Source organism: Lutra lutra, chromosome 7, assembly GCF_902655055.1.
Source record: "Lutra lutra chromosome 7, mLutLut1.2, whole genome shotgun sequence".
In the NCBI taxonomy this organism is placed as follows: Eukaryota; Metazoa; Chordata; class Mammalia; order Carnivora; family Mustelidae; genus Lutra; species Lutra lutra.
In genome coordinates this window covers 113896069-113913904 of record NC_062284.1, presented here as the reverse complement: position 1 = coordinate 113913904, position 17836 = coordinate 113896069, and the positions used below count along the sequence as shown (strand labels likewise).

The following is a 17836-nucleotide window of genomic DNA, read 5'->3' as shown; positions in this document are numbered from 1 at the left end:
CTCGCTGCGAAGCAATCTGTGGGGAGACACCTGAAGACCATATAAATATCCTGCTCATCAACATTTGTCCCTAGATTTACCAATCATACCCTCTGGATTTACAGGTATTTCTGGATCCTAGGCCAGGGGTAGGAGTTCAAAGCTGTCTGGGACCAAACCAGGCGGACCATTTCAGGAGCTTCACCCAGGTGCAGTGTGGGCCCAGCCCTGTCGAGTAATTTCCAGAATAATTTCCTCTTCTACTCCCACTAGGGGGAGCAGCTCATTTGTCATTTACTCAGCTGACATGTAAGCATGTTCTTGCAAAATCTTCTCACCTTTAATTGGGCACAGCAGAGCATAAAAAGAAGGCTCGTGCCCTCTCATTGTCTTTAGGAAGCCTACAGTAAAGTAGGAAGACCAGACTTGGACTCACTGAAAGGTAAAGGGCAGATAACTTGTTCTCAGCACTATGACCCCAATGGGCAGCTCAACTAGACCTGTCCTATGTTCCTGGAGAATTAGGTGCCCTTAGGAGTTTGGGGAAGAGGGATGAGTGGGTTAGGGGGGGATGCAGGGACCTTTCTTCAAAGAGGGTAATCTCTGAGTGGGCACTGAAGAACAGGCAAATACAGGTAAACAGAGAGGAGAGATAAGGGCACTCCAGGAGGGGGGCCATGTGCTCAGAGGCAGGGAGATGGGAGCGTGGATGGTGTGACTGGGGAGCAGTAAATTATGGGCTGGCCTGGATAGGGCCAAATGTTGGCACAGTGGGCAGAATTGACTGTGCGACCGAATCTTACTGAGCACCTATCTTGTGCCAGACATTTTAAAAATAACTTTTCCAGTTCTCAAAGTAATATGCATTTGATAAAGGAAGTTCAGAAAAGCAGACCTATATAGGGCGCCTGGGTGGCTCAGTGGGTTAAAGCCTCTGCCTTCGGCTCGGGTCATGATTCTAGGGTCCTGGGATCGAGTCCCGCATCGGGCTCTCTGCTCAGCGGGGAACCTGCTTCCTCCTCTCTCTCTGCCTGCCTCTCTGCCTACTTGTGATCTCTGTCAAATAAGTAAATTAAAAAAAAAAAAAAAAGAAAAGCAGACCTATATAAAGAAAAAAATTTAATGAGATTGTTCTTTCATCCAAAGATAACTGGTCAACCACGGTGTATTTCCTTCACTTGTAAGGTCTTTAACATTCTTCTGGTATCAGACTTGTTTTGGTTCATGGATTCAGGAGCCTTCTTATCCCTCAGGGAATATTAATTGTACCTTTAAAAATGTTTCCTTCTGTTGACTTTATTTTGTTTTCTACCTGTAACATCTGTTCTCAAATTTGGTGCTTCTTTGGCAGTTTTGGTTTGGTAAAATGTTTAGTGAGTTACGGTTGTGTGTTCCTCTCTTGATATTGTGAGGTTTTTCAGTGCGAACCCCACTTCTGGGCCAGTCACTGGTTGTGGGCAGGAGGTGGGATGTGCCTGCTAGGGACTGGTGTCTAGGTGTTCCCTTTGCTTCCCTGCCCCCGTGTCCAGGACACAGAGCTGGTGGGAGGGTGGGAGGGGCCCACTTGCCTGGCTACTCCAGATCCAATCACCAGCCACTCATCTGGTGTTCCCCACCCCTGCCGGTGACCTGGCTCCAAACTTGAAACCCTCATAGCCGCTCCCCTGACTGAGCACAGAACCCTCAGCCACACCTGTTTGGGTTCAAATCCTAACCCAGCACTTATCAGTACTCTGACTTTGGGAAAGCTAGGTAACTCTGGGTCTTATTTATAACGTGAGGATGATGATCTGTATGTCAAAGGCTTTTGTGAGGGTTACATAAGATCATGCATGTAAAGTTCTTAGACTAGTGTCTGTCATAGATATGCCCTGGATGGGTGCCTGTTGCTAGGTTTATTATTGTGATTACTTGTTTTCATGGTTTTATTTTGGGGGGTTGTGGTTTCTCCATCAGTTGATTTCCTTTTATCTTACCATCTTACCATCTTCAGGGAACCCATATCATTCCTTCTTGTTTTCTGGTGCTGTAATGGATTTATTCTTCCTAGAGAAATGTCTCTTCAGTCATGTTCTGCGGCCTTGGGGGAGGGAGGCATAGGCATTTCCTTCAAGGGTTTTTTCTCTGAGTATGTGTGAGTGTGTTACTGTTGTCTGTAATACACATCTGGGGACATCCGGGCCAGGACAGGACTCACCACCAGGTCTTACCAGATGCTGACTCTGTCCTGGGTGGGACTGGGAGGGGATGGCTTCTCTTCTCAGCCTTCCTCAGGCTGGTTTGAGGCTGTCCTAATGAATGTAATGGGTCCTCTGTTTCTTTTGTCAAAAGGAATGTTAATTATTTTCAGCAGTCTAATTACGTGGCTAATGAGAGACTGACTGTGATAACATCCCTTTAATTACTCTTGCCTAAGTGCTGTTTGGAGCCCTATTTTGAACATGTTGCAAGCCTCGGTGCTTTTGCTGTAGATGGAGCTGACCAGCGAGAGGCTGAGTCAGGGGTCCGGGCTGCTGGGCTTACGCTCATGGTGGAGGTGCCTGTCTGCTGCCACGGGTCCCCAGCCGTCTGGGGGCCTTCCCTCCGAGCCATCACTTAAACGAAAGGCATATTCGGACTGGATCACATATAGCGCAGACAGAGACTGTCACAGCTCCTTCAGAACACCTCATTCCCATCTTTCTCCCCAGCGTCTCTGCCCTATAGGCTCCTCTTGGCCAGGCCTCCTCACTCATGGAGGACCTGCGCCTTGCCTTTTCCCCCATTCAGCCCTTGGATATCGAGTCCCTACTGTATGTTTTATCCAGGACATGGGGATGCAAAGATAAGGAGCTCAAGGTTTGTGTAGCTTTCTATAATAATATTTTATCATGCTCCTTCCTTCTTTGCCCAGGAGAAATGCCACATGTCTGGGTTCCTACTCCTACCCCCTTCTCAGATTTGTCCTCTGTAGTGTGGCCTTCCTGTGGTTTTGATGTGATGGCTTTTAGGAACTGGGCCTTCATCGGCAGACCCTTGGCAGCAGCTCTCTCAAGGCCCTGGGTGGACTTGAGCAGACTGGGAGGGGCAGCTCACGTGAGACTGTCCACCATGAGGACCCGCTGTCAACTGTGGGTGGCCTGCTGCTGTGGGTAAATGAAGTCCCCTAATTCTTGTCTGCACATTCCCATCTCTCATGAGTGGCATAAGAGAAAAAGTGCTAGTAAAAACCTTGGCCCTCCCATTTTTTAGCTGTTGTTTAACTTCTTTGAGTTTTCCTTGCCTCCTGAGTAAATCTGAGTTAATGTGTGCCTCACAGACTTGTGAGGGGAATCGATGGGATGGTCTGTGCGGAAGCTGCCTGGCACACAGGAGGTGCCTAATAAATGGTCTGGACTTTTAAAACTTCAAACAGCACCCATAGATGGAGTTATAGCCAGAGACACAGGGGCTGGCCTCATTCACCAAGAGCCCTCTCCTGGCTCTTGGATGTGAGTCATGTAAGTCGCTGTTCAGACAGCGAACAGAGACTTTCATGGAACAAGGGTTCACAGTCCCTCTGCCCCCTCCATCTCACAATGGTTAACTAGGCCTGAGCCTGAGAAAGAGAGGGAGGGCAGGGGTGTCCCTTCAGAAGAAACTCGAAATGTGGCTAGTGCAACCGAGGGACAGAATTTTTAATTTTATTCATTTTTCATAAATTAAAATTTATTAAAAAAAATTTTTAAGTGGGCTCCACATCCAGCATGGAGCCAAATGCGGGGTCTGAACATATAACCCTGAGATCAAGACCTGAGCTGAGACCAAGAGTCGGACACTTAACCAACGGAGCCACCAGGCGCCCCTAAAATTAAAATTTAAATAGCTACATGTAGCTAGTGTCTATCAAATTGGACAGTGCTGTTCTGGGGCTTGTGGAAAAACAGTCTAGTTGTGTATTACTTGTTCTTGGCTGAGGCCTCCCCTTCCGGCTTCTAGTGTTCTCAGGTCCTCTTTCTGGAAGGTAGTCAGAATGTGCTAGGCGGCTGGCAAGGGTCACTGAATCAAGGAGAAATAACAAAGTGTGGGCAGGACCCAGAAGGGAGATTTGGAGCCTCCAAAGCTATAGACATCCTGCCGAGACAGACACACCTTGCTAGGCCTCTGACCTTTCTTCTTCTGCCCCTCACTGTCTGCAAGGGCAGAGCCACTGGTTTGCATGGTGGCAAAGGTGGGCAGGTGGTGCTCATTGATGTGATTCTCATGCCAAAGAGGTAAGGTCCAGATGCGGGGGCGGGGGGCGGGGGGGATCACCTGTGTTAGCTAAGATTTTCTTCATTCCAAATGACAGGAGACTTAAGCTAGCTAGAGTTAAAAAGGAACACTGACTTTCTTGTTAAAGTGAGACCGCCTAGAGAAGGCCTAGTGAAGTCACTTCAGTTCTTTTGATGAGATACGGACAGAAATTCCAGGCCACAGGTCAAAAGATTTTTCATTTTCCCTTTCTTTGTTCCTAAGTGCAGTGCCTAACAACTGACCCGACCTGCAGTTTCCAGCTCTGCCCACAGGGGGAGCCTCCAGTTGTCGGGGCGTGTTTCCTTGGCAGCTGGACTTTGCCCTGGCCCAGCTGGCACCTTAGGGACAACCAGATGACTTTTGCAATCAGGGGCAGGGAACGTTTGACCCCTTAATTACACTAACTTTAGCTGCTCTGGCCTTGTTATTTCTCAAACTTGTTTTTTTTGGTTCTTTAAAGTATCCTCCGTACCCAACACGGAGCCCAGTGTGGGGCTTGAACTCTCGAGCCTGAGTCAACGCCTGAGCTGAGATCAAGAGTCAGACACCTAACCGACGGAGCCACCCAGGCACCCCTCAAACTTGTTTTTTGGGGTCTTTTATGTACTGTTCCCTCTGCCTGGAATGCTTTTCCCAAAGCTCTTTGAAAGGCGTCTGCATCTTTCTGTTCTATGCCGAAATGCTACCTCCTTAGAGAAGTGTAAGACTTGCTCTCTAGCGTTCAGTGTCTCTGTCCCCACCAGGCCTTTTCCCTTTTTTGTGGCCTGCTGTCAGACATTCCAGTATGCTTTATTGTCTGTCCACCCGAGGGCAGTGGGCTCCCGGGGGCAGGAAGGCTGCCTTGTTCGCACTCAGGTCGGTGCCTGGCCTTCAGCAGGTGTTCCATCAATGTTCGCTGACCACTGAAACACAACACCTTGAATAAACAAATTAGCCTCTGCAGGATATCCTGGACGAGGGCTCTGTTGTTTAGACATCTCTGGGGTGGCTTGACTGTAGAGATTTGTGAAAAGCAGGGCACTGGGTGTGGTGCTGTTCAGGGAGCCCAGGTTTATCCTCCAAAAGAGCCGCTGGGGTTTTTTCTGCCCCCGCTGGTAAGGCAACAAAGGGGCAGTGTCTGCATTGCTCCAGAGGTCACCTGTGCAACACCCGAAGCACGTGGGCGGTAAGAGGGAGAGCCCGGATAAATTCCTGGTCACTGAGTAGGTGAGGCTGTGAGGCCGCTGTGGGTGCCTTCCCAGCTGCCGGGAGGAGCCTTCCTGGTCTCATGTGACCGGGATTTCAGGGCCCCTCAGCTGCTGCCTGATGGGATCTGCCGAGGGGATTATTCAGGGGAGGGGGGCAGCTCTTTACTGTAACATGGGCCTTGCTCTGGGACGGCAGCCAGGAAGCTCATTAGAGAGCCCAGCAGCTGTCCAGCCTTCCAGGCAGCAAGCAGCAGCTACCCAGTGCTGGGGGGTAGGATGGGAGGGAAAGGAAGGGGCATGGGGCCAGAGACCACCCTCCAAGGTGTAGGAGATGGATGGTCTGGGTTTGTTCAGAAGGGGACATTGAGAAAGGTGCATAAGATTGGAGGGGCTGGATGGGAGGAGGTAGGGAGGAGAGGAGGCTGACAGGCTACACAGGTGAGACAGAAGACAGAGGGGTGAATTGTCCGGCTGGCAGAGAAACCCAGATTTCAAGAAAACAGATAAATGAGGGAACGTGGATGGACGGGGTCAAATGGAGTGTGTGGGCAGTCTGTTCTCCTGTCTCCACCCTGACCTTCCCTCTGCCAATCAGGGCCAAGGGCCAGGGTGTCCTTGCTTCCCAAGGGGAGCTGAGCAGATGCCGCCTTTCCCCTGGGGGGATTTGGAATTCCCTTTGCACTTATGCCTTAGCATGGTCTCTCAACTTGGGAAGTTGCCAAATCCAGTTGTTTCAGGGCTGGTCTTACTACAGGACAAGAAAGAGCAGTGGTTCAGGGTCTCATGGAAAGAACCAGGGCACTTTGAATAATTGGAGAGCTCCCTAGTGGGTCCTGGGGGCATTTTTTCTTCATTTCATGGGACCTGGGGTAGGGGAGATTTGGGGAAGAGGGGAGAGAGAGGGAAGAAGGGGTGGTGTTTGCAGGCCACTTCCTGGCCCCAGTCTTGGGTTCCGAGCCGTGGAGATTGCACGGATTGGGGGTAGGTTTGATTTATGGGTTCTGGTCAGAGAAGTAGAGCTTCAATCCCAAAAGCCCAGCTTACCTTAAATAGTTATAGGGGAGGGGAGAGAACGATGCAGAGGGAATTTCCTGCCAGCAGCTGCTGGTTAAACCTTTTTGGGAAATGAATGCTATGTGCATGAAAACTGAATGTGCCTTTTGAGAGTACCAGCACTTGTAGAAATAACAGAATAGGCATTGTTTTTCTCTGACCTGAGGCCGAGCCTGGTGGCTTGCCTTGCCCACGTAGGAGCGTAGGAGCCTGCACTTTCTCTGGGGACACCTGGGACGCTTCCTCAGGCGACACTTCTTCTGTAGTGTGCAGACCCAAGGCACCCACTCATCTAGCTTCACCTCGCTGTCCAGGTGATGGCTCTTGGAGGTGGGAGAAAGAGAGCAAGCGTCCCCCTTTCTTCCCTCATTTGCAGAGATCGCCCTGTTCCTGGAAGCCAGCATTTATGGTCCTTCGTGGGAGACAGCCCTTTCATGACGGTTGCCTAAAAATTAGGGAAGAATGTGAGATATCCTCATTTAGTTAATAACACTGGATAGTGCCATCACCCAGGAATTTAGCTGGGCCCTTCTCAAGCTGATTTGTCCATCCGTCCAAAAGAAATTCCCTGGTCTTGAATTTACCGTGTGGAGGGGCAAACAGACAATAGTAACGTTGAGATGGGACAGGATGTTTCAGGGCAAGGATGTTCAAAGTCCTGCGGGAACATCGGTGATGGACTAGCTGGGGGCTCAGGAGGACGGCATCACAAAGGAACGAGGAGGGAGCAGGGTCTCAGAGGAGCCCCCGGGTGCGTTGATGAAGCTGGATGGACGGACTCAGGCTGTATGTTTACAAATAAGCAGCTTACAGAACGGACTAAGTAGATGCTGGGGAATGAAAGACAGGTGTACACAGGCAGACACATGGGAAGCAGCTTGAAGACACACTGTGTGGGGAGAGGGGGGACTCTGGAGCCCGAGGACCAGGGTTTGAGTCAGAGGTGTAGATTTGGCCTAATCTCTTAATGTCCTGAGAGTCAGCGTGTTCATCTCTAAAGTGGGGGGTGGGGGGTGGGATGATGATTCCTGCCCTCCCTGCAGGAGCCTTGGGAGAATTGTGAGGGATGACATGCATGAAAAAGTCTAAGTTCTGCCCACGTTAATTGCTATAAGGGCTCTTCACACATTCCTGTGCTCCAGAAACTTCGAGCTCAGGCACTGCAGTCCACAAAGGAGCCTCACACCATCTGCACCAGGGACCTGCTCTCAGGGGCCAGGGAGCGCCAGAGGGGGCCAGGGACAGCTTGTGCACTTAGCAACAGAGGTGGGACTCCTGTTAGACCATCGCCTCCTTGTCCAGCCCCCACCGACTCCCTGGCGGAAGAGCCTGCAGACCAGGAAGCAGGAGGTGTCCAGGGCCAGGCCAACCAAGGAAGGGAGCCTGTTCTGACCTCAGCGGCCTCACCAGCCAGCCGCGGGAGCCGTGGGTTCCCAGGGCTGACTGCAGCGACCAGCAGGCCCTGTTGCCAGGATGTAGGCTTTGGTTTCTCTTTCTCTTTTGTCTGGTGCTTGCTCACGTGGCCCGCTTCGGGCCCTGGGGAAAGGGAAGTGCCGGTGGGTGGGATTGAACTCCCCAAGCACAGGCCCTGGTGGTGCTGGGGGTAGAGAGGGTGTTGGACATGCCCCATTAAAGCCCCTTCCTTGAGGTAATGGGTATGTGCCAGGCAGACTGGGAGAAGCGGGGAGGATGGACAGGTGGGGCAGGTTGAGGCTCCTGTTTGGGGAGGAGCCAGGGAGGACCTGGGGAGGACTGGGCTCAGCTGCCCTGCTGCACTTCGCTCTCATCCTTCTCTGGTCTCAGTGGGGGGGCGGGGGGGTACTCTGGGGGGGGTCCACCCTCCAGGGTCACAAGCACAAGTGCATACAGTGAATTTCCGATCCCTATCCCCACCCCTTCACTTCTCCTCCACTCCCCTGCTGCTTCTGGGGAGCAGAGGCCCAGTGACCCCAGCTCACCTGGGAGGTGCGGGGAGGGAGGGAGAGGGAGGAAGCTAGCTGAATGCACCAGCTCGGGTGGTGCCCCCTCTGATAACTCTGCTTGGCTGTCCATGGGGTGGGGAGAGGGAGGGTGCCAGTTTCTGGCCGGGGCCTGCTGCAGGGACCTGAGCTCCGTCCATCCTTGGGCTCGTGCACATGGTGCTGCATCCAAGGGGTTTTTCTGAGAAGCTGCAGGACCTTCACATTAAAGTCAGAATCTTGATCAAATGGTCAAATCTCAGGGATATATTAAAAATGTGTCTGTGGCCAGGGGCATCAGAAAGTCAGATTTATATCAGTTTGTACTCAGTTATTGATGTTAACAGGAAGGGCTTTAATAAGAATAGTGATAAAATAGAGTGAAATAAATATTGGGGTGGTGGGATTGTGGGGAGAGGGGTCTGGCACACCTTTTGTTGGTGTGCTTGTTTTTCTGTGTAGCTGTGCTCGACTCCCCAAATGCTATGACAAATGTCCTCCGTTATCGGCCTTCTGGGAGGTTCCTGACCGCCCTTGAGAGCAGATGTGGCCACTGCAGGGTGAAGGTGAGAGTGTAATTTGAAGCTAAATGAGAAAGGCACCCGAGTCTAAAATTATACCCCCTCTCAGATTTACAAATATGCACACATTTACTTGCGGAGTAAGAAGCCCTAAGTCCCAGCCCCACATGTAAATGGCCTGGGACTCACCCCAAGCTGTCATTGCTGGACTAACCAGACCTGAGCAAACAGGACAGTACAGAGGAGGGAGTAATTTCTAAGAGAGGGGCCCAGTGGCCCTGGTGGGATGACTGTCTGGTGCTGAGCCGGGAGCCTGGGAAATTGTAGTGTTTGCCTTGAGGCTGCCTTTCCTCCTGGCCCAAAGGGCAGTGTAAGGTAATGAACGCCTCCTCTTTTATTCCCAGGGACACATGGAAGCCTCCTGCCTACCAGCCAAGGATCAGCTGAGCCCTGGGGCTGATGCTTGCCGGCACTGCTGAGAATGGCACCGAGGCCCAGCCAGGCACCAGGACAAAGGTTAACCCGGGACACTCCTGGACAGTGACCCTGATGTCTGTTCTGAGCCGTGCACTCAGAGGTCTGATAAGTGAGTAATGTGACGGGCTCCCCAGGGATCCCGGGCCCTCCCTGCCTCAAGGGCACCAACGCCGGTCTGGAGGTTCCAGTTCGGAACCTGTGTTGTGTCTGAGGGCCCGTCATGGGGCCGTAGTTCCAGGATAGGCGGGGAGGGCCAGGCCCCTTCAGGTCATGCCATGGGCTGGAGCCGTCTTAGAGCCATGTGGCCTCTGAAATATGTGCCCCACCCAGATGGGCTGAGTGAGTGAGGTCAGATACCCAGCACATGGGAGATGACATCCTCCCACACTCCCTTTCTTATCTGTAGGCTCCTGGATGCTTTGGGCCTTGGGCTTCACCTCTGTGCCATGAGAACTGTACTTCATCTGGGATTGCAGACTTTGTCCAGAGCCCATGAGCGGTTCACGTGGCCTTGGGGAGAGCATCCAGGGTGCTGGGAGGAGTGGGATTTCTGGTGCCTGAGCTGCTACAGAGGTGGCAAGCCTTCTGCTGCTTTTGGCCTGTGGAGGGTCTCCTCCTAAGGCCAGACATGCTGCATGTAGAGCGTGGGACCCCCTGACCGTGGAGCTTCACCTGTCCTCGTATGGCCTTTCTTTCCAGACTTGGTCTCTGGCTTTTCCTTGATGGTGCTTTAAAAAATGATGATTGGCTGCTTTCCCAAGCCCCAGAGGTCTGTCTAGCCTGAAGGCCGTTGTCTGCGTAGGGCAGACAGTCCCCCTCTGGGTCAGCCAGCAGAGAGCTCGCCTGGAAGACACGGCAGGGAGAGCACCCCAGACGGGACAAGCTGTTTGGGAGCTGCTGGACTGGCCCCCGGGGATCTGGAGCCTTAGATTCCACGCAGGAGCTTGCAGGAAAGGAGAAGGGCAACTAGGTAATTCTTAGCTTTAGCCAGAACTTGCCAGTCGACAGTTGAAAACTCAGGGCTGGCATCTATGTTTTCCTCAGCCTGGGCTTGCAAAACCAGTTTGTGCTTGGAGGACTTTTCAGGAAATGGGTCGCTGGGGGGATCTGTAGCCAGGGAAGTGTGCACCTAAACTGCGGGGGTGAGGTGGGGGTGCAGAGATGACCGTGGAGGCCACGGCGGCAACCCGGTGACTCAGATCAGAGACCTACTTCCCACATCACGCAGGATTCCCCACCCAGGGCAGTCTCCACCAGCGGCCTTGGGACTGTTGTACCCTCTGTCGGTGATCCCACTCCAGAATTATTCATTAAGAAATCTTTCCTTAGGAAATAACCCCAGAGAAGAAAAAGGCTGAATTCTTTTTTAGAAGCATAAAAAGGATGTTTCTTATGGTGTTGTGGTAATAGTGGAAATGGGAAACAACTGTTCTCTCTTTGTTGAACATGTAGGTTAAGGAAGTTAAAGTTTTCCACCTGGTGGAATAGCATACTGCCATTGTAATAACGAGGACACAGGCGATATAACAACTTGGAAAAATGATTATGTTATGCTAAGTGAAAATGTCAGGTTACAGGAGAAGTACATTAAGGATTAAGGTAACTTGTAAAATAAATACATGAGAAAGATGGCCAGGGAGACATGATGGTGGCTGCTAGTTTGGTGGACTAGGAATTCCTTTTCTTTCTTTCTTTCTTTTTTTTTTTTTTAAAGATTTTATTTATTTAATTGACAGAGAGAGACACAGCGAGAGAGGGAACAAAGCAAGGGGAGTGAGAGAGGGAGAAGCAGGCTTCTGGCTGAGCAGGGAGCCCGATGTGGGACTTGAACCCAGGACCCTGGGATCATGACTTGAGCCAAAGGCAGCTGCTTAATGGCTGAGCCCTTTCTTTCCATGATGCATGGATTTGCTTCTTGTGAAACTGAATGTAATCTGGATGAATATACGACACACATTAACAGTGACTTTCTCTACGGTGTGGGGTGATGGGGGGCTTTTGCTCTCCAGGTCGATCCTTTTAGTGATGTTTAAATTTTAGGTGTGAGCACATGTTACTTTTATAATCAGGAAAAATAATAAAGATCTTTAAAAAATGTTAGAACTGAAATTTTAAAAAGACAGTATTTCCCAAGAAAGAGAAGAGAGAAAGGCTGAGGAAAGCTAGTTGTTTATACTTGCCCTGTGTGGGCCCATTCACCCTCCCATTCATTCATTCATTCATTCACCATGCCCCGCGTGTTAGTAGGTCTCATTGCCAGGCCCTGGTCTAGGCACTGGGCACCCAGCACTGAACAAGGCAGAGCCCCTGTCCTCCTGGAGGGTTCATTCTAGTTGGGGGAGATAGACAGCAAACAAGTAGCAAAATACCAGAAAGCGAAAGTGCTGTGAGGACTGAAACAGGATGATGTCAGTCACAGGGAGGCTATTTTGGATTGGAGACTTGGAGAAGGTCTCAGGGGTGACTGGTTGAGTCAAAATCTGAATAACAATAGGAAGGCAGCCAGTGAGGTCTGGGAAGAGCCTTGTTGGGGGGGGGCAGGGGCAACACACAGGATGCTCAGCCTGAGGGCCCTGCCCGCTGGGTGCCCTTCCCTGCCTGAGCCCTGCTGACTCTCTGTGCCAAGCTGACTCCGTTCCCAGGGCCCACCTGACCCCCTGTGCCTGCCAGCTGGGATTTGGTTAGCATCGGAGGCCTTCTAAAATCCTCTCCAGCTTGCTGCTTTGTGTGGAGTGGTCTGCTGCTGCTCCAGGCGCCAGGCTTGGATGGAGAGTATGATGCTGGTCACTGCTCTTGGCTGTCATTTGCATGGCAGAGCTGGGCCATCTGAGATTCCCAGCCATGCTGGGGCAGGCTCGCAGTCAAGGACGCTCTGGGGAATGTGTGTCCTGGTGAAAGGTCTTTGAATGGCACCTGCCTTGAGGCCCTCCGTGGTGGTGGCCACTGTGGTCCTCTGAGGTCAACTATGACCCTGGAGGACCATCCCATGGGTCTTGCCGGAACTTGGGCTTAGAACAGAACTTGGCTTCTCAGAATAGGCTGAGAGCCTTCAACAGCTCTGACACCAGTCCTGAGCTTCACTGATGATCTTTCTAGAAGCTCGTGTGTCCTCCTTGCTTCCTATTGTCTCTCCATACACCATCCTGGCTTTCCCGAAGCAGAAACTCAGAAACTGGTGGTGCCTGCAGAGGAGGCTGTAGTCAGCTTCAAGGGCAGTGTGCTGAGAAGGCTCTGGAGCCAGACTCGCTGGCTTTGAATCCCAGCTCTGCCTTTTAGAGCTGGAATTACTTAACCTCTCTCTTCCTCAGTTGCCCTAGCTGTAAAATAAACTTGAGTATTATCTGAGGTAGTACATGGTAGGTGCTGGGAAGAGGGCCTGATTATTCCTGTTACTTGAGAGGTGGAGGGAGGACTAACTTCGGGGACTTTCCTGGGGGATGCCCATAGCAAGAAAGGGTGGAACTCTGTGGCATCGGGGTTACCCAGTTACCCCAAGTATTTAGCTCCACTTGCTTCCCTTCTGGCCTTGGAGCAAGTGCATGGGTTCCCCCCACCCCTACCCCACCCACAATCTGACAACCACAGAGGAAGCTCAGGACCGCTTCAGACCTTGCACCTTTCACCCAGATGTTAGGACAACTGCCCCCCCTCCTTTGATTGCACTCCAGCACAGAGCCTGCCAAGGGTCTGGACTCAGGGTCTCTGCCACTGCCTTGCCCTCGGGAGCCCCTGAAGCCTCCAAAAACTGAAGCAATTTTGGTGCCTAGGAATGAGGAAGTAAATGAGGTGAAAGAAGGAGGAAGGCCTGCCTAGTCTGGCTGCATGGAAGGGGAGTCCCAGTTTTCTAGCAAGATGATTCTCTGCACAGAAATTCCCAGAGTCATTTTGTTGTGGCACCTTAGCTTCCTGGGACAAGATGGGAGTTTGGGGTAAAACCAAGGGCAATCATCTCATTTGCTTTTGCCTGCAGCCTGTCTTGGACTTTTATGGCATTCTCTTCATCCTTCTCCGCTTGCTCTGCTCTCTAAGGAATAGCTCAGTGGGTTCCAGGACTCGGTGAGATACTCTTAGGGAGCAAGACTTGGTACCCCTCCCCCTAATCACCTATCACCTGTGCCCTTGGACGGGCAGTGCCCTGCTCTGACAAGTCACCTTTGCTGGCACTCCGTGTTCACAGGCCCTTTTATCAACAAGCATGAGGGCTCTTTACTTGAGTGTTCCGCAGTATCCTGCCTGTGAAACTGTCCCCAGCTCTCCAAATTCCTTTCTCTCATTTTCATCCTTGCCCATGCTCTCCTCTTTTCTTCACCTTGAGTTTTCTTTCCCTGACTGTCCTCTGTGTCATGGTCCTCAGGACAGTTGTGTTTGTCACCAGGAGAAAAAGACTGACTTCCAGTGAGCTGCTGGTTCTTCCTAATGCAGGACTTCACAGGGCTTTGATCCAGTGCGGAGCAAGGAGGTACTGGGAAAGTCTGGGGCAGAGTCCCCGTTCAGGTGCGGGAAGGCATGGCCGGGGCCATGAAAGGGTGGGGGAGCTTGTCCCAACTCAAGAGTTTAAGCCTTCCCGTGAGTGTTAGCAATGGGTTCAGGGAGTGGAGTTTTGAAAATCCAGCCAAGCTAATGTGGCCTCTCATGTTAGTGTCTGTGGCTGTCCCAGCTGATGACACTGTCTCATGTCCCTCCTTCTCTGTCTTTGCCCCCATCTCCTGGCCCCGGTCAGGACTTCCAGCTTTCCCATTTGTCTCATGCAGAGTTGGCGTGTTCTTCTGGCACAACCCCTAGGACGTGGTCTGACCTTGCCTAGGTATGCTTCCCCTCTCCTTACCCCTGTTCTTCCAGTATGGAAGATTCTAGAAATGGGATCCTATCCTTGAGCTCACCTTGTTCTTTCTCCCCCAACTTCTCTTCTATTTAGCAGCTTGCCCTCCTTCACCCTTTAACAGTGGCTCCTTCTATCCTGCTTCTGTTCATAGGGTTTGGAAGTCCAGCTCTTCCAAGTCACCTGCTCCAGGGGTGACTGGAGCCCCTGGGTTGTTGGGAACTCCAGTTGCCTGGGAAACCATCCTCAGCTATGTCTAAAGATGAGACCATGAGGCAAGGAGAGCAGGGTTTTAAAGTCAGCATTAAGGTAGGGCTGACCTGAGGGGTCCACTAGTTCTGTCAGGCCACTGCGTAAGATGAACAGGGAATCCCTTTCCCCGGATCCTGTGGGCCAGAGGGGCCAGAGGTACGAGTGCAGGTCGGGTGGACAGATCTAAGTTCAGAGGAGCCAGAGTTGGGCGGGAGGCAGAGTGGTCTCCGGGCCACCGCAGCACCCCCCTCACCTTTGGTCATGGGCACCTCCTCATTCTCAGCCTGGGTCTGTTCTCTCCCACTCTGGGGGAGCTAACAACCTTTTGGGGTTTCAGGATAAAAGAAGGGTGTGGGAAGCTCTGCCAGGAACACTGGCCCTTTCGTTCTACACTTCTTGTCAAACCTAGACCTCAGAGGGCTAGTTCTGAGACCCCTCGCCCTTCATGAAACCTCCCGAGCTACACAAAAGCTGGAAGCTCGCCTTGCCTCTCCTCAGCTCCGTCTTTGTTCTTCTCTGGTCTCTACATGCGGTTACTGGTTAAGGAGGGTTGCTTGGCTCTTGGGTTGTGCTCTGGATGGACGTGAAGACCTGACTTGCCCGGTAAGGAAGGCTGCCCAACCACTAGCGAAAGCAGGGGCAGAATGACCCTGCCTCAGGGAGGAGGGTGTACTGGAAGCAAAAGCTGACCAGGAAGCCTGGCTCTGTGCCAGAAATGGAGCCACCCTCTCTGATCATTTGCTGTCATCTTAGTAGTGTCTGTCCCCTCAGTCACCCTTACAGTAACCCCCAGAAGTAGTTACCCTTATTATTCTCACTTCACCTGTAGGAAAACTGAGGCACAGAAAAGTCAGGTAACATGCCCTACATCCCACAGGGGAAGGGTACCAGGAAACTGGAAAGGAAAAGGCAAGGTGGGGAGACCAGGAAGTTTGGATCCGCAGCCCCTGGGCTTAACCATTTCATGCTATTCAAACCCGAGAATCATGGTTTGTGGTTGGTGATGGCTCAGGAGGGAAGGACCTGTATGAACTGTATGGGACATCAGGTTTCCTTAGATTTATGGCGAATTTGTTGAGCATCTTCTATATACAAGGCACAAAAATGACTCATACATAGTGCTACAGAAATGTTTTTTAAGATAAAATTGTTTAATACAAGTTTAGACATACTTGTTAGAAAAACATTTTAGGTTATACAGAGAAGTTTAAACAAGGAAACAAAAATCACTTGTGATGTCACCTTCCAGAGATGATTATGGCTAATTTTTTTGTATATTTGTTTTTTTTTCCAAGATTTTATTTATTTGACAGAGATCACAAGTAAGCAGAGAAGCAGGCAGAGAGAGAGGGAAGAAGCAGGCTCTCCGCTGAGCAGAGAGCCCGATGCGGGGCTTGATCCCAGGACCCTGAGATCATGACCTGAGCTGAAGGCAGAGGCTTAACCCACTAAGCCACCCAGGTGCCCCTTTTTGTACATTTGTGTGTATGTATGCTTTTGCAAAATCAAAATCATATTAATTACTCAGCTTTGAATCCTGCCTTTTTTTCTCTCTCACCATTATATTAATCAGTCACCAAGCGGCCACTAGTGCAAAGCATAGTGCAAACTGTTGTCACAGAAGTGAACTGGATGCAGAGGTGGACAAACAGGGCAGCTGAGGAGGATTATGGGTCATGAGCCATGGGTTAGGGGTGGTGGCGGCAGTAGCAGTTGGGAAGGGCACCCCAGGTAGCAAGAGCAGTCATGAAGAGATCCAGAGGACAAGATCTGAGGCCATCTGAGGCCACGGTATCTCACGAAGGGCTTTGCCAGCCATCCCTAGGAGTTCAAGCCTTCCCATGTGGATGGTAAGGACACACTAGTGGGCCTTATGCGGGGAGAAGCATTGGATTTGTGTTTTAGAAAGACTGTTATTTCTATACACACTTTCCTAGCTGGGTGAGTGAATTGGAAAGGAAAAGGCAAGCGGGGAGACCAGCTGGCAGATGACTGAGGGCATCCAGGTGAATGGTGGTGACAGCTTAGAGCAGAGCAACAGCAATGAGAAAGGATGGTCAAGGGGAAGAGATGATTTCAAACATAGTTAAGTGGTAGGACAGGAGGTAATGGCCGACTTGGTGGCTTTGCCATGTGACTTGCTTTGGCCAGTAAGATGTTCCTGAGCATGACTTAAGCAGAGTCTTGAAAAGTGTGGTACAGTAGGGTCTGCTTGTCCATGTGCCTCTGCCCCTGCATGAGAAAGCGTGATGGGGACGAGAGACAGGTAGACCAGAGCCACCCAGCCAAGGACAGGACAGAGCCCCAGACAAGCAGCCATTTCATGATCGAGGCCAGCCAAGATCTGCCAACCCACACACAAGCTGTAATAATAAATGAGAGCTGATTTACGTCACTGAGTTTTAGAATGCTTTGTTATGAAGCATGAACTGATTAAGAAATGTCTTCTTTAGTTGAATGCTGTGTGCCAGGCACTGTTCTAGGCACTGGGTAATGCAGCACTGAACCAGACAGACAAGGTCCTTATTCTCAGGGAGCTCATGTTGGTGGGGGGATGTGGCAGAGGAAGCTAGAATGACCTCAGGGCCTCCTGCTGCCAACTGGGTGCAGAGTGAGGTCACAGAAGGAAGATGAGCTTTAGGGAAAAGATACTGAGTTTGAGGTGTCTATAGGACGCTTAGGTGGAGGGGTTGAGGTAGGAGTGGGATATGTAGGTGTAGGACACAGGAGAGATGTCTAGATGGGGACTGGGAGTTATCACCATAATAAAACAGGAAGTCATCTGGACCAAAGTGAGACAGAGGAAGTGCTCTGGCAATTCAGGGGAGGAAGAGAGGGCTGTGGGGATGAAGATGATTTTATTCTGAAGGTCATTTGGAAGCTGGATTTGTACTTGTGGACGGTGAGAGGAAAGGCACAGGAAACATACAGACAGGATCTGCAGAGGCAGGAGGGAAAACCAGGAGAGCCAGCCAGTGAGAAGAAGGCTGAAAAAGTGTCTGGAGTGAGATCCTAGAGAGTCTTGAATATCAGGCCAAGGAAGCTGTGGCGTTTCATTAGGACCAGGGATGGAGGGTGGGGGGTGGGTGGGAACTGAATGCTTTTGAGGAGGGGAGCAGCACTAGGCAGGCATGTCTAGGAGCTGGGCAGTAGTGTGCAGTGGGATGAGTGCTGAAGTAGAAATCGGGAGATGTGGATTCTGGTCTCAGCCTATCCATTCACCGGCCCTGGGGTATGGGGCAAACCCACTTTTCTCTGAGCCCCGACTGTCTCTCTGAAAAAGTGGGAGTGAAACTACCTGCCTTTCTTCGCATGAATCTTAATTTTGTAATTACC

At 51.2% G+C, this 17836-nt stretch overlaps 1 protein-coding gene across 18 annotated transcripts in view; it reads left to right on the top strand.

Moving 5' to 3' along the window:
- Positions 1 to 17836, top strand: part of TMEM229B (transmembrane protein 229B) — a 39799-nt gene that overhangs the window by 16236 nt on the left and 5727 nt on the right. For 2 of the 18 annotated variants that reach the window (XM_047737369.1, XM_047737365.1), the window contains exons 1-3: positions 263 to 421; positions 9357 to 9538; positions 13805 to 13888. The exons of 6 other annotated variants lie outside the window; for them this stretch is intronic. The gene's annotated coding sequence lies outside the window, so the exon portion shown is untranslated. Of the gene's footprint in view, positions 1 to 262; positions 422 to 593; positions 615 to 8004; positions 8122 to 8893; positions 8998 to 9356; positions 9539 to 10128; positions 10400 to 13783; positions 13889 to 13934; positions 14234 to 17836 lie in introns of those variants that run through there. 10 more of the 18 variants (XM_047737370.1, XM_047737367.1, XM_047737359.1 and 7 more) reach the window with 8 other exon arrangements.